Source organism: Arachis hypogaea, chromosome 11 (assembly GCF_003086295.3).
Source record: "Arachis hypogaea cultivar Tifrunner chromosome 11, arahy.Tifrunner.gnm2.J5K5, whole genome shotgun sequence".
Taxonomy (NCBI): domain Eukaryota; kingdom Viridiplantae; phylum Streptophyta; class Magnoliopsida; order Fabales; family Fabaceae; genus Arachis; species Arachis hypogaea.
The window spans coordinates 25,081,701-25,096,127 of NC_092046.1; the positions used below are offsets into that span (position 1 = coordinate 25,081,701).

The following is a 14,427-nucleotide window of genomic DNA, read 5'->3' on the forward strand; positions in this document are numbered from 1 at the left end:
AATTTGTTTATTTCCAACTTTCTATAAATTTGTGACAAGACAAATGGTGTCTTGGCTGAGGTGTATTGTTTGCAGCTGTTCCCTTTTGCTGTAAGGGATCGGGCTAAGTAGTGGCTAGAGAATCAGCGCAAGGAGAGCATAGCCACGTGGGATAACTTGGTCACTAATCTCCTAAATAAATTCTTCCCACCCTAGAGGTTAACTAACCTCAGAACCGATGTTCAAACCTTCAGACAGCAAGAAGGAGAATCACTATATGAAGCTTGGGAGAGGTTTAAGGAGATGCTCAGAAAATGACCTGATAATATGTTTGTTGACTGGGTCCAGCTTCAGATATTTTATGATGGAATCACTCCCACCTCACGGATGGCACTGGACCTTCATCTAGAGGATCTTTATATATGAAGAAAACTACTGAGGAAGCACAAGAATTGATTGAAATGGTGGCCAATAATCAATATCTTTACTCTTCTGAAATATCAGTAAGGAAAGGAGTCATGGAATTAGATGTCTTGAACACTATTTTGGCTTAGAATAAAGTCATTTCCCAATAGATTAACGCAATATCTCAACAAATCAATACAATTACACAACACCTAGGAGTAGATTCTATTAACTTATCTCACATTTATTCAATGAAATAGCATGGTTTTGTGGATTTCTCCTAATTTGCACTTAAGAATAAAAACATATTTTTAGGCCCTTAAATTGCTAAATTTAATTCACTTTAATTTCACTTGATACCTTGATGGATTTTTTTAGTGATTTCAGGCTTAGAAATCAAGGATTGGATCAAAGAAGTGAAGAAAAAGCATGTAAAGTGGAGAATTCATGAAGAAATGAAGTTTTGGAAATCTGTCGATTGCGCATACACGTGACCATCCGCGTACATGTAACCTAAAATTTTGCCATGTGGCGCGTACGCTGACACGAAACACGTGACTCACTTAAAGAAAACGTGGCTGGGGATTTCTGGACCTCTTCAAGCCTAAATCCAACTCTTTTCTGAAGTATTTAAGGCCAAATTCAAGAAAGAACAAGGGGAGAGTAATTAGGTTTAGTTTAGTATCATGTTTTAGGTTATATTCTAGAGAGAGAAGCTCTCCCTTCTCTCTAGAATTTAGGATTTTTAGTTTAATTTCCTCTTAGATATAGGTTTAAATACTTGTTTTGATTTAGTTTTCTTTACTTTTGCTTGTTCCATTGCTTTAATTTTCTTAGTTCTTCTTGTTAATTTCTCACTTGTGCCACTTTTTAGTTTATGAACACTCTTGTTAATTTTGATTCCTTTAATGCAATTTTATGTTTCTATATTTATTATTGTTTAATTGGGTTGTTATTTTTGGTTTCTTGCATTTGGTAGTTATAGATTTTGTTCTCCCCTCAATTTATGATTTTTTTTTCTTTTATACACACCAAGTGTTTGATAAAATGCTTGGCTTAGTCTTAAAGTAGATTTTTTCATTCTTGGCTTGGAAAAGGAAAATAGGTACTCTTGAGTTATTAATATCCAACTTATGTTGGTGATCTAGAGTTGTTAGTTAATCTTGTTTCCATTGATGCTACTTATGGATTGAGATTAACTAGGCCTATTTGACTTTCTCACAATATAGGGATAACATAATAGGCTTAGCTCTTGGTAATTATTGTGTTATAATTAATGACTAGGATAGAATACATTAATTCTCAATCCTTGCCATGAATGCCTCTTTAGTGTTTGCTATCTTTAGTTGTTTGCTTTACTTTCTTGTCATTTAAATTCTTGCAGGGGAACTTCAATGTGTGATTGTTATTGGTTATTGCTCATATGTGAATATTGTGAATAGCTTGCTCTTTGTTTGTTTACTTATTTGAGTTAGCAGTTAGGATTTTGTTCTCTTTATTTCTAATAGTTTTTGTTTTTGTTCTCTCTTTAACTATAAATTCTCATTATTTTGGCTATGAGTTTGGTTCAAACTATGTTGTAGAAAATGATAGTTCCAATGAGGGTTTGCATCAAGGATTCAGAAATCAAAGGCGGGAGGAGCCTCAATCATATAGATAATCTTCTTGGCAACAACCTCCTCCGATTTCTTACGGTTACAATCCGACTCCTAATGAATACCAATCCAATGGATGTGGTGGATCTCCATGTGGTTGTCAACCACAACCACCATATGTATATGAACCTCTTCCTCAACAAAGCCCTCATCAACCTTACTCAGAAGTCCTATACCACCATTCACCTCCATGTGATCCTAACCCATACCCACCATACCAACAACCATATGAACCATACCTAGAGCCACCATCATTCCAACATCAATACTCCCAAGAACTACCAATACCATATACACCACCTCAATATATTCACCAATATGAACCATCTTCCAATTATGAAACTTTTCTCCCAAACAATGAGCCCTCTTTTTCATCACACCCATCATTAAACGAAGTTTTCCAAACAACAAGAACTTCTAGCTTATTGCCAAAAGCAAGAAGAAGAGCAAAAGATGAAAAGGGAATTTGTGGCTAGCTTAACCGAAGTAGTAAATCATTTGGTATCATTATTCTCATGTATTCAAGACACTCCCATTGTTGAATATGGAGGATTAACTGAGGAGCATAATGAGAAGGAGAACTTGGAGCTTCAAGGAGAAGAAAATGAGTTAAAGCAAGAATTGTAACAAGAAGAGGAAGTTGAGATCATTAGTATTGTGGAAGTGGTTAGAGAATTGAGGGAAATTGATCAGAAAGTGAATTCCATCATTAGTAATTTTTTTCCACACTGATCAATCCCCTTGATGATCTTGTTGAGCCTTTTCCCGTTGAATTTGAAAAGGGTGTTGACATAGATCATATGCAACCTCCAAGATATGACTTAAGTGATAGGAAGAGCTAGAAGAAGTTGGTGAGAAAGCATTTGAATTTGAGGAAGCTTGGAAAGAGGTGGAGATTGAAAAATCTTGTCAAGTGGTGGAAACACCTCAAAGAGGACGGACGGGAGTGGAAGTTGCTTTGTCAAGGCCATTGGAGACATCTCCTCCTAAGTTACCATCAACCATTATATCATTCAAGTGGGTAAAATTCATATCCCTCAGCTTTCTTATTCCACTTGAATATGGTTTTCTTGAGACGGATGGTCAACTTAGATCTCTATGTGGGTTCAAGAGAAAAATAGAGATGGTTAGTGGTTCGAAGCACCATTCTAGGTTCATCATGGTTAAATCATCAAAGTTTAAATTCAATGGTTGGAGGGTTGCTAAATTTAATGGGTCTAGAAGGATGTTTGGGTGCTTGTATGAGAATTCTGAAGTGAGGATACCACCCGGAGGGAATTGCCATGATCAACTTGAAGACGGGTGTAAAAATAAGGTATAGAATCCCAGATTACAAGATGAGGATCAATTTTGGGAGCTCTTAACTTGTGTGGAACTTCATCATAGTTTGGTGCCCTTGGATGGAAATTCTAGCAATCAATGGAAGTCTAAGCATTGGTGAAAATGAATTCAAGCACAAGCCTCCTTGATTAGAGCTCTCCAAAATATCCAACTTAAGGACAATAAACAAAAGTGCTAGGTGGAAGACACCCCACCATAGTAAATTCTTTCCACTTTCTCTTTTGTATATAGTTGTTGAATAAATTGAGTTTTCATTGTTAGGTACTTTCCTTCTCTATATCATTCTTGTATATATTGCTCTTAGATATTAGTTGCTTGGGTAAATTTTTTTTAGGGTTTCATATTTGAATAGTCAATAATCTTGTCTTAAATTGCCTTTTTGTTTTGCATTGCATGTTTAAAGATTTTGTTAATTTTGGAGTTCGGCTTCTCTTAAAAAAATAATAAAAACTCAAGCATACGCGCGACACCCCAAATAATGGTCATGCGTGAATCGTGCGTGTATTGTGCCGCCGCATGGCCTGGACAGAGAGTTGTACCAGGATCGTGCGGGAACTGTGTGTTAAGCAAAATTCCATGTCGCACGTACGCATAGCTTCCACGTATGCGCTAGCTCCTATTTTTCCATGTCACAAATACGCATGACCTCCGCGTATGCGAGACCACACCTTATCTCCCATACTTTTCTTTTCTTCTCTTCTCTCCATTTTCTTTCTTTTTTTTCTCTTCTCCCCTGTTCTTTCCCTCCTTCAACCACCAAACACCACCATCATTCACCATCCACCATCATCTCCTTTTGTTAGCTAGTTAGTTAATTAGTTTAATTTTCTATTTTAGTAGATTAGGTTGTTAGTATAGGTTATATTTTGGTGATAAGTGTTGGATTATTAACCTGATTTGCTGTTTCTTGCTGTTGAATTACTCATTGTTGGATTTCTTTATGGAGGTTATACTTTGTTGCTTGGTGTTGAATTCTTCATTCTTGATATTGGTAGATACCAAGTACTTATGACATTGCCTTCAAGAATGTTTTGGATTTCTAAATTGCATGTTGTAGCTAGCCACCATGTAATTTGAATTCACTATCTATTATATGGCAATTGTATGTAGTTGATGCATTTTTTGTTAGGTGATGCTTGTTTATGATTGATTTTTATTTACGTCACCTAGTTGATGTATTGAAATTGTAGAATTGTGAAATTGGATTGTAAGCTTAGCTAGTGACATTTTTTTAAGCTTTTTAAGCTTTGTGGACCATGCTTGCTATGCGATTGATCTCATCTTATGTCCCTCTCTTCCTAAGTTGCATAGCAACTATATTTCCCACTTCATGTCAATTAGGTAATGCAAACAAACTTCAAAGTGTGACATCGATTGATGTCCAAGTTCCATATTTCATTTGGTTCATTGAATTCTCTTGCACATCAACCAATATCCATTCATTACTCATTTCACAATTGCTTGATTCTTGCTTTAATGCATTTTTGGTCATTTATTACTTGTTTATTTGTTTTAACCTACAAATTTCCTTTAAAATATATCAAGCACACTAGAATGAGTGAAGTGCATACTTTTTTTGTGTAATTATGACATAGCTTTCAGTGCTAGTATGTGTTCTAAACCACGCGCAACTTAGAATTCACACACTTATTTTCATCAATGTCAAACACTAATTCACTCACTTCGTTTTAGTGATTCTTACCTCATTCCAACAATCTATGCTTTCTTGCTTTTGCATTTACTTGTCTTACTATCTTATTTTCTATCCTTCAGGATAAATAAGCAAAAAGGGAAGCAAAAGAAAGAACATGCAGCAGCCGGTTGATCCACCAGCTGAAGGTGGCAATCCACATAGTCGCTGTACCCCACTTGCTCATCTTTGAATGCACCAAGGACGGTGCAAACTTTTAAGTGTGGAGAGGTCATCCGATCGATCGGCCAATCTTGGGTGAAAATTTCTAATCCCAACACTTTCATGTTTCAAATTTTTTTTTGTTAGTACCATGTCTTTTAGAATTTTTAGTTGCATTTTCTTAGTTTGCATATATATAATAAGCTTAGTCAAAATAATGAAATTTTTCAAGAAATTTATCTATAGGGCATTCCAATTGATTTGAATTAAATAATTTTTCATTGAAACTTGTTTGAACTATATTGTGGAACATGGTTTTTGAGCTAAGAACACACAACCATATGAGTTTTGAGCCTTAATATGTGGTTACACCATATTAACCACTATTTTCATTCTTGTGTATATTATTCTCTTTCTATGATTGCAATCTTTGATTTGTTTGATTCTTTATGTCCATTATTTTGTGTATGAATGTATTTATATGATTAAGGCCTTGATCTCATTTGAGCTCACTTACCCAAATAGCCTTACCCTTTTATCTACCTTTGTTAACCAATTTTGAGCTTATTTTAAGCTTATTTTAATCCCCTAAGTAAAAAATAATAAATGTCCTTAATTTGGATCCTTGATTAGCTTAGGCTAGTGAGAGTGTGTATCATTTAAATGTGGAAAAATTTGAAAACTTTGGTTGATGAAAATGTGGTTTATGTTTCTTTTGAAAATATTAGAAATTTGGGTACATACTCATGTATGAATTATGTAAACCATATGCATTCACCTTTTGTATATATTATGTTATTGTTGAAAAAATTTTATATATATATATATATATATATATATATATATATATAAAGAAAAAAAAAAGAATAAAAAGGGGACAAAATACCCCGAAGAAGAGTAATAATAACAATCCATATGTGTTATGATTGAAAATAATATATGAGAATGCGGAAAAAGTAAGAATTATGGGTAGTTATGTATTGTATTAGAATTGTATAGGTTGTTATATGTGTTTGGTGAGAGCTTAGATTAATCAAATATGCAAATTTCAAGCTCACTTAGCCATATATATCCTTACCTTGACCCTAACCCTATTACAACCTTGTGGAAAGTCCTCATGATAATTGTATCTATGCATTGAATAATTGTTGATCGTTAGATGAAAAATAAATTTTAGAAAGTATGGTTAGAGGAGAATTGAGTAAATCAACCCTAAACACTTGAGCGACTAGAGCGTATACGCATCCGGCGAGGGGTTCGATTGCTCGACTCTATGTCTTCACATGCGATTATCTCTTATCTTGCAAGTTTATAAATTCTTTTCTAAGAACTCTAATCAATTGTTGGGTTTGATTTGATTGTGATTGCTTTAGCCCTTATGTTCATATATGTATTCTTAGAAATTAATTTATTTTGACTAAGTAGTTGCATATATTTAGATAAATTACATATTAGGTAGTTTACTTTGAATAAATATTAATACCCCTTTCTTGTCTTTCTTGAGTTTAGCATGAGAACATGCTATTGTTTAAGTATGGGGAGGTTGATAAACCTTAACTTTAGGGTTTATCTTGTGTTAAAATGAGTAGATTCTATTAATTTATCTCACATTTATTCAATGAAATTGCATGGTTTGTGGATTTCTCCTAATTTACACTTAAGATTAAAAATATATTGTTTTAGGCATTTAATTTGCTAAATTTAATTCACTTTATTTCCACTCAATGCCTTGATAGGTTTGTTTAGTGATTTCAAGCTTAGGAGGCAAGGATTGGATCAAAGAAGTGAATATAAGCATGTAAAGTGGAGAATTCATGAAAAAATAAAGTTTTTGAAATCTGCCAATTGCGCGTACGTGTGACTTTTTGCATACGCGTGACCTGCAATTTTGCCATGTGGCACATACGCATGACCTTGCGCGTACGCGTGACACGAAGCAAGTGACTCACTTAAAGAAAACGTGATTGGTAATTTCTGGACCTCTTCAAGCCCAAATCCAACTCATTTCTAAAGTATTTGAGGCCAAATTCAAGAAGGAACAAGGGGAGAGCAATTAGCTTTAGTTTAGTATCATGTTTTAGGTTACATTCTAGAGAGAGAAGTTCTCTCTTCTCTCTAGAATTTAGGATTTTTAGTTTAATTTTCTCTTAGATATAGGTTTAAATACTTGTTTTGATTTAGTTTCCTTTACTTTTCCTTGTTCCATACTTCCATTGCTTTCTTTTTCTTAGTTTTTCTTGTTAATTTCTTACTTGTGCCACTTTTTAGTTTATGAATACTCTTGTTAATTTTGATTTCTTTAATGCAATTTGATGTTTCTATGTTTATTGTTATTTAATTGAGTTGTTATTATTGGTTTCTTGCATTTGGTAGTTACAAATTTTATTATCCTTGCAATTTATGATATTCTTCCTTTTATGCACACCAAGTGTTTCATAAAATGCTTGGCTTAGTCTTAAAGTAGATTTTTGCATTCTTGGCTTAGAAAGGAAAAATAGATAATTTTGAGTTATTAATATCCAACTTATGTTGGTGATCTAGAGTTGTTAGTTAATCTTGTTTTCATTGTTACTACTTATGGATTGGGATTAACTAGGCCTATTTGACTTTCTCTTAATATGGGAATAACGTAATAGGCTTAAATCTTGGTAATTGTTGTGTTATAATTATTGACTAGGATAGAAGACCTTGATTCTCAATCCTTGCCATGAATGCCTCTTTAGTGTTTGCTATCTTTAGTTGTTTGCTTTACTTTCTTGTCATTTGAATTCTTGCCTTTTTATCATCAACCCCTTTGATCTCATAACCAATAATTGAGCATTCGATTGCAATTCCTAGGGAGAATAAACCGAGAGTAATACTCTCGGTTATTTTTATTGGTTTGAACTTGTGACAACGAAAACTAAACTTTGATGTGAGAATCCATTGTTGGTCTAGACTATGCTTGCAAAGAAGAGATTCTTTTTATTGAGGAATTCTAGACCAACATAAAATTCCCTCCATCAAGCTTGCCCTAGAAAAATTATCTCAGAGCACACTAGCATTCATGGAAGAAACTAGAAGCTTCAAGGAGGAAACAAGAACCAATTTCAAGAATCAAGGTGCTTCAATTAGGAAAATGGAGGTGCAAGTAGGCCGGATTGCTTAACAATTGGCGAAATCCACAAATGTTCTCCCCAGTGACACAATTCCAAACCCAAGGAAGGAGTGCAAGACTATTTACTTGAGAAGTGGAAAGGTGGTAGGAGAAGAAGAGAAGGAAGAAACTAAAAAGGAGGAGTTCACTGTCAAGGCAAGAAAGGAAGCTCCAGAGGATACTAATCTTGAAATGGATCACGTACAACCCACCTTTCTGCAACCAATTCAAGCTATAGAAGTTCCACCAAAAGAGAGAATCCTAGTGCCTGACTACAAGTCAAGAATTCCATACCCTCAAAGGCTCAATGGGAAAAACAAGGAGAGGCAATACTCCAAATTCTTGGAGATATTTAAGACTTTGCACATCAACATTCTATTCATAGAGGCTCTTGAACAAATGCCCATGTATGCCAAATTTATAAAGGATTTGCTGTACAAGAAGAAATCCTTGAAGGGAGGCCAAACAATGGTGATGACCAAGGAGTGTAGTGCAATTATTCAAAGGAACTTGTCAACAAAGAAGAAAGATCCAGGGAGTTTTCAAATTCCTTGCACTATTGACAATACTACATTTGATAGAGTTTTATGTGATTTAGGGGCAAGTATTAATCTAATGCCTTTATCAATGATGAAGAGGTTAAAAATTCAAGAATTGAAGCCCACCAAAAAAGCTCTACAACTTGCAAACAAGTCAATGAAGCTTGCACATAAAGTGGTTGAAAATGTCCTAATCAAAGTGGAAAAAATTTTTCTCCTAGTAGATTTTGTCATTCTTGACATGGAAGAAGATGAACATGCCTCCATCATTCTAGGGAGACCTTTTCTAGCCACTGGAAGTTCTTTTATTGATGTTGAAAAAGGGTGAATTGATGTTGAGGGTACATGATGATCATGAAGTCTTTCATGTTTTCAAGACCATGCATCATTCAATTGATCAAGAGGATTGCAAAAAAGTTGAAGCCAAAGACCAAAATCTGAAGGAAGAACCTAATGAATCACTTTTAGATGTCCTTTTTTCTTGCTTGAGTAGAAAGGAAGAGACAGAAAAAGTACCACAAACTGACCATTCAGTTGAAGCCTCAAAGACTTTTCAACCAAAGCCTCCCTTTGAAATCAACAAACCTCCTGACATCAATCCTAAGTTTGGTGTTGGGTGTGCATCAAACAAGGAGGAGGCTTCAAAGAAGAAAGTGCCTAGAGGGTGCAGGAACAAGAAAATTCCTACTGAAGACTTTTCATCCAAAGACAAAGTAGTGTTATCTCGCCACCCACTGTTGCCATGCACAGGAGTAGAGTTCTTTCCTTTGAGCATCTTGAGCTAACATATGAAGACACAGGAAGAAAATTCAATGTGAAAGGGAAAGAGGTGAAGCACTATGAACCTCAACCTTAGCAAGGAACAACCGTCAAACTAGTAACGTTAAAAAAGCGCTTGTTCGGAGGCAACCCAATGTTTGGTATCTTCTTTTCTTTCATATTTTTTATTTTTCTTTTACTTAGTTCTTAATTATTATCTATTTTACATTATGCATGAACACTCACAAGAAGTTTGGTGCAGGAGATTTAACTATGACACATGATTTTATATAAAGTTGGGTGTGGTAAAAGCCCTCGTGTTGTGTGTGAAAGCACCACGTACTAAGCCAAAAAGGAGTTGTGCGTACGCATGCATTCGTGCGTACTCAAGTTTGGGATTTTAGGGGGTAGTGTGCGTACACACACACCTGTGCGTACGCACAGGAAGCCTTTCACATATAAAGTGGAGACCCTCACATACAACGTGATAAGGAAGCATGCTCCCAGGACCTTATTTTTGGTAAAGTGTGCGTACGCACAGAAAGTTTTCACATACAACTTGAGAGTTCTCACATACAACGCAGGGGCAAAAACTACTCCCAAGGGCTTTACTTTTAGTAGTATGCATACGCACAAGAGGCTTTTTACGTACAACATGAGCATTCTCATGTATAATGTGACGAACCCCAACATGGACCATGGAACCATTTTAACTCATGTACAACGTGAGATGTACCAAGTAGTACGTCAGGGCATAACATTACATGGTTATTTCATTCATTTAGCCCTGACGCATCACACTCCATTTGAGCCACTATCCAATCTTCATACCTACATGCATGCTTGCTTAAGATCATTACTCTCACACCACATCCAAACCTAAGTTTGGTGTGCTTGTACTCATGCATACAAGATAAAGAGCCACAACTCACTCTCCTCATATTGTACCTCATGTATAAGTCTTTCATTCTATTTTATGTTATCTTATTTTCTTTTCTTGTGTTTCATAATTATTTTCCACAATAACTATCACTTGAGTTTGTTTATATGTGCGGTACTTGTGATTACTCAAGACTTCAGAGAATCTCTACAGGCTCCATCATCAAGACTATTGCTCTTATCAAGGTTATATGTGTGTTCATGGAGTAAGTTTGGTGTGTCACACCAAATTTATATCTCACTTGGTACTTGTCCTAGTTCACATAGATTGTATCACACTAAGTTTGGTATTCTCACACCAAGTTTGGTGTTGCCACATTCACCATACAAACACAGTAATAGCCTCATTATCTTATTTTATTTTGGCTTCCCTTTCTTTTCACTTTAATTTGGATTTTTTTAATCGAATAAGCCTCTGCTTTAATTGAATTATTTCATTTGATGATCCTGTTCCCATCACCATTACTTTTTCTTGTCTTTGATGCTCGAGGATAAGCAATCATTCTAAGTTTGGTATTGGATACTATGCTCTACATAGCCTAAAAGATGATGGAGAAGAAGATAATGAAGAGAAAGACAGTGAAAACAAAGGTTTTTCCTTCTTTTTAATAATATGCATGTGTTTCATTTTGATTTATCTTATATAATGCATTTGAGATTTCTAATTGTCAAATACACATCGTGTCCATCACAACCCATAACCATAATTGTGCTTGCTTCTAAATGGGTGTAATGAGTCATGTGCTGAGAAAGAAAAAAAAAATAGGGAATGATCATAAAGGACCATGACAAATTAAGTTTGGGAAACCAAACTAACTAAGAGTGTTCAGCATGATCTGAGCTACATTGCTTAAGGCTTTAGTCTAGAAGACTATTATGGGCCTTACACTTGACAAAACCTTGAAGAAGTAACAAAAAAAGAAAGTAAGAAAAAGGGGTTATAAGAGAAACCAAAGGCTCTGAGCACCACTGACTAAGGAAATTGAAAGAAAAATAAGCTCAAAGAGCATCCTAGTCAAGTACTTGTGGTGATTTTGTATCAAGCCAAAAGCTTGAAGAACAAAGCATTTAGAAGTCACGGTTAAACTCAAGGAGCAAAGCACCCCCCCTAAAATGAGAAAGCCAAAGGCTCTGAGCACCAATAGTGGAGAATAAAGAAAAGATAAAATAAGCTCAAAGAGCTCACCAACTATGTGCTTGTGGTATTTCTGTGTCGTGCAAAGGATTGAGACAAAAAATTTAGAGTCACGACTAGCCTCAAGGTGCAAAGCACCCACTAAACTTAAATGGTGAAAAGAAAGTAACTAAACTACTTCAAGGTGATAAATCAAGAAAGGATTCCATAATCTAATCCGGATAGAAGCTTTGAAAGATTATAATCAATTTTGTTAAATTGTGCATAAGTGAAACGGTTAACCAAACTCATTTAGATTGCAATCTTTTATCCCTGTATCATAAGGTTAAGAAGTTTGGATTAAGCCATGATTCTTTGCTTGCTTGAGGACAAGCAAGATCCTAAGTTTGGTGTTATGATGCGTCTGCATCTGTAGTATTTTTCCTTTTTAATTTCAACTAATTTAGTAAGAATTTCTGTTAAATAATCAATGAATTTGAGGTTAGAATGAATATTACTTTAATTAGTTAAATTTGATTTATTACAGGAAGCTTGAAAAGAAAAACATAAAGAAACGGAGTAGAAAGTAGAAACAGAAAGCTCCCTGGAAAATAGAAGGATCATGTGAACAAAAAGTTCCCTGGAACAGAAAGCTCCTGAAAAGAAAAAGGAAGCCTTGGCGTTGTACGTGAACAATATGGCGTACTACGTGAAGGAAGAAAAAAATACTTGTGCGCATGCACACATGTGTGTGCACACACAAATAACAATCATTAACCATTTCACGTAGTACATAGGCAGTTTCACATACTACGCAGAAGATGTGCGTACGCACACACCTGTGCATATGCACAACATTGTAAATTTTGGCGAGGGTGCGTACGCACATGTGTGCATACGCACAAATTGGGTTTCACGTAGTACGTGGAATTTCCCACGTATAATGCTAGGGAAAGCAACAAGCCAAACTTAAGAAAAATTGGCTCACGTACAATGTAGCCTACTTCACGTTGTACGCGAGCCCATAAAAGACACTCCAGGACCAAGTTTTCAAACCACGTATAACGTGAAACAGGCCACGTATTACATGGGCCTTGTTGCTTCTTCCAGTATCTCAAACCAAGACCTTTTGTCCTTCAATTTCTTAACCCTTTGAAAGATCAATCACTAGTTCATTAATGATGACAGTTATTAAAGATCACAAGCAATCAAGGAAGAGATCTTCTCGGTGAAAAATAATTAGGAAAAGATTCTGTTTTGATTTTGAATTTGATTCAGAAGTTTGAATTTTGATTTTCTATCTTTTAGGGTTAGTATATAAGGGAAGAGGGTTCTAACCTTTTCCCTTCTTCGGCACTTTTGAGTTTTATTTTCTTAAGGATTTCAAGAACAAGCATGAGTTTCTAATTCTTCTTGGTTAAGGTTAGGAGCTCTGTTTGTTTTATGGATTAATGCAATAACTTTTTTATTTCTAATTGATGCAATTGATTCCTCTTTAAGAAACAATTTTCGTTCTTTATCTCAGAGTTTGAATATGTTAGGAAATAATTCTTCTCTTACTTGAATTCTCTTAATTTCTTAAAAAATTGATTAATTGAATAAAGCTTGAAAACCAATTCTCATAATTCTTAAGTTTTGAAACTGGATTGATAAGTGACATAAAATCAACTAGGTTAAACTCTGATGAATTGTGTGGTTTTATAATTGTGTGGTTTGATTATGTTAAAGAGAAATTGAATTACTAAGAGATTCGGATTTAATTACTAATGATTTGCCATAAAAGAATCGTTGCATGATTAGAATAGAAAGCGAAAAGTGTTAATTCGGACGACTAACATCTCTGAAACCTTAACTTTCTTAATCATATACCTTTTTTACACTCACTGCTTGCTTCTGTTTTTGCTACGTTTAATTACTGTTTATGCTTAAAGTCCTTCAAAATCCTAATTTGCTAGTCTGACTTGATTAATCGATTGATTTTGCTTACTTAATCCGTTAATCCTCGTGGGATCGATCCTCACACACCTGAGGTTATTACTTGATTTGACTCGGTGCACTTACCGGTGTTTTGTGGATTGTAAAATCCGCATCAGCAAACTTAGCAGATTCTCTAAATTCCATCAAGTTTAAAGTAAACGTAAGCAAAATAAAAAAAGGCCTAGATTCAATTTCCCTTTTTTTAAGTCACTGATAACCATAATTTTTTTATGGTTATATGATTGTTATTAATATTATTTTTTAATAAATAATTATAATATAAATAATAATATAATAGTTATAAAAATTAATGATTTATTAAATTTTGAAAATAATAATTTATTTTAAAATAAAAATAAAATTATGAAAGATATTTATTGTAGAAAAGTAAAAAAACTAAAATTTTATATAATTATCAATTATATTCAAATTAATCAATTCAACTAGTAATTTAACTGTTGAAGTAATAATCTAATAACTTAATATTCTAATTTGGTCAGTGATTCGATTTTGATAATTCTGCATTAAAAGAACTCTGCTCTATGGCTGAGGGACTCTGCTGTATGACTCCACGTACATAGCCCCTGTAAAACTTTACGAGAAAACTTGAAGTGTATGTGTATTTAGTTAGTTGATTCTGTGGAATTATTTGTTTCACTTCTTGCGTTATGTTACCTTTTTTCCTATATGGTGGTTCGATTTTCCTACATCATATTTAAACAATTTAATAA

At 34.5% G+C, this 14,427-nt stretch overlaps 1 non-coding gene across 1 annotated transcript; it reads right to left on the reverse strand.

Annotated features, from left to right (window-relative positions):
- Positions 1-204: 204 nt before the first annotated feature.
- LOC112726051 (small nucleolar RNA R71) lies at positions 205-311 on the reverse strand. The gene has a single exon (XR_003165121.1). It is a non-coding gene; the product is annotated as a small nucleolar RNA R71 (small nucleolar RNA).
- Between the last annotated feature and the right edge of the window lie 14,116 nt (positions 312-14,427).